Genomic DNA, 2,606 nt, shown 5'->3' on the forward strand with positions numbered 1-2,606 from the left:
AAATAATTCTGCATTAAAACCCATCTTGAGCCTACAGAGTGGCTGATGCTGCGTTTATACTTTGGCTTGGTCTGGCTACATTGCTCTGCAATTTTGCTGCCTAAAGTTGGCAGACGTGTTCCTGTTTTTGAGTTTATCCATCCTTTTTTGGACTGTACTGAATGGATGCAACGTGTGGTTACATTTTTAGGAAGGTGCACGTCAGATGAAGTATCAGTTACAATAAGCTTAAATTTGAAGAAACAAATCCTGTTTGAGATTTGTGACACCAGTGCACTGCATGTCTTCCTTCACTACATCCACAAATCTTCTCCGACTTCCTCTTTTCCTCCTGCCTGGAAGTTTCATCATCACGGTACGAGTCACAAATTGGATGCACTCACAACCTGCTCCTGAAACACACTTTTCAACATGTATGCAGTCTCCCCCATTTAACAATTCATCTATCATATAAACATGTAAGAGTCAGGATAATATTGAAGCTGAAACAGCTGCTTGTTTACTTATAAATGATAAATGCTCCCATGCTGCCTTCCTTCCTACCTCACCCCCAGCTGATTGCTCACCCCCCTCTCTGAGCCTGTTTCTCTTTGAGGTTTCTTCCTGTTTAAAGGGAGTTCTTCCTTCACACAGTCGCCAAGTCCTTGCTCACAGGGGATCGTCTCATTGTTTGGGGTTCTTTCTAATATTGAAGGGTTTAAAAAGTATTATAATATAAAGGGCACTGTTGTAGTTATTTGGGACTATATAAATAAAAGTGAATTGAACACATTTTAAAGGACTGTAATTCCAGCTAAAGGAGGCGGCGATTAATTGGTCCACCTCCAGTTTACATTGTAACATTTGTATCAAGTTTGAATCTGCAGAGCTAATAGTTAAAAGGTTTAATTGCTGGAATGTTGACTAATTTAAAAATAAATCTATTACTTAAAGCATAACAGCAATAAAACCCCAGACTCATAAAGAATAACTATGACTGTGGCTGTATTTCAAACACATGTTCTAGACTAAATTTTGTGTGTTAAAAATGTAATCTCAACAACTGGCAAACTGTGACTAATTTTAATCGTCGTGCAATCTTATCCGTTCACCTGACTGTTAAATGGCACATCTTTGTTTTCTATACAGTGAAACAAACTTCGGTTTAGAAAACGGATGAATTGGTAGGAAAGAAAGACTTGTAAGAATTGAACCCATAAAATTAATTGTTACCTGATTTGATCCGACTCCTCACACGTGCTCTTTAAGCTGATTTTTAACCTCGACTCTAACTCGGGTTTCCTGATATCAACATGATGGACACGTTAATTCTCACAGAACACGGAGTATTGCTGAAGTCAGCCCAATGTGCACTGCTTTGCTTTGTTCTCTTTGCTGAGCTCTTGTATTCTGGGCCATTCATCATTATGACAACTTGACGGCCCTCTGAAGAGCCCGGAAATGTATTTACGCAAAATTACAGAGTGAGCATAAAACGTACGACCTGCGACCGTCTGCAGAGCAGGATTTGAGAATGTGCAGGAGAAGCTTTGGTTTGCGTGGCTGAGAGGAAAACTTCATTCACCACTTTTAATATCCCATTCAAATTATGTGATGAGTTGACCCATATCTGGCGTTTAGGAGGAGGCATTATTTCACAGATGCACCTGTGGAACAGTGAGAAGGGTCCGCATGATTATAGTCACAGTTGGTGACAGCATAATGGAGATTAACTTGGTCAATCCCAAACAAGTTTGCTTAGTCATGAACAATTTACCAGGTGCAGCACTAACATCTGTGATGATGCTGAACCAAAACTATGTTTTTGTGTCTGGTTCTTTACCTTCTGAAAGCTGCACTGTGTTCTGCACATGCCCTTCAAGTCTAACCTCACCCTAACCAAATTTGAGGCTTCAAAAGACACATGACACTGTATATAATGAACCACATCCAGTCTTATGCATGATAACTAGATGCCACAAACATCTCTGCAATTGAAAAAAGTACAGTGTGTGATTTGTTGGTCAATATTGCAGGGAAATGTAAAAGAAATGTTGGGTTTTATTACCCAGAAGCCCTGTAAGGTGACACCCGTGTGTGTGTTGTGATTCAAGTGCCCCGTAGGAAAATGTGTGGTGGTTGTTGCCATTACAGCCTGGTCTAGATGAAGCGCTGACTCACTGCTGTTAATGTGTCGCCCGTAAAGTTTAGATTTGTCATTTCTGTGGGTGGAGATTTCCCACCATGCGACCTTGCAGCTCTGCACAACGAAAGTGATGCATTTCAATTAGCGGCACTGAGATGCCTCTGTTTGACTTATAGCTTGCAATTTTAATCTTTGTGAGTGGGAGCTGAGGAGCAAGCGTCTCCACCGCATGTCAGTGAACTGCCGTGCCGAGCAGCGTGAGATTATGTAAGGTGTAAAATGATCATGATAAGTGGAAACACTAACACACTGTGTCTGCTCCTATAACCCCGCTCTGCAGAGAGGGTCTCTGCAGCTGGATGAGCTCTCCTCCCCTTCTGTGTGCTGAAGTAGAGGAGAGGAGGAGGTGGTGGTGGTGTGGGGCCCACCCATGCAGAGCAACAAGGGCCTGGCTGTTCTCTGCTTTGTTTACTCAGGTCAG

The sequence above is a fragment of the Mchenga conophoros genome, linkage group LG10, assembly GCF_057382185.1.
Source record: "Mchenga conophoros isolate Kocher_MC1m ecotype Shallow Benthic linkage group LG10, M_conophoros_male_GT1.1, whole genome shotgun sequence".
Taxonomy (NCBI): domain Eukaryota; kingdom Metazoa; phylum Chordata; class Actinopteri; order Cichliformes; family Cichlidae; genus Mchenga; species Mchenga conophoros.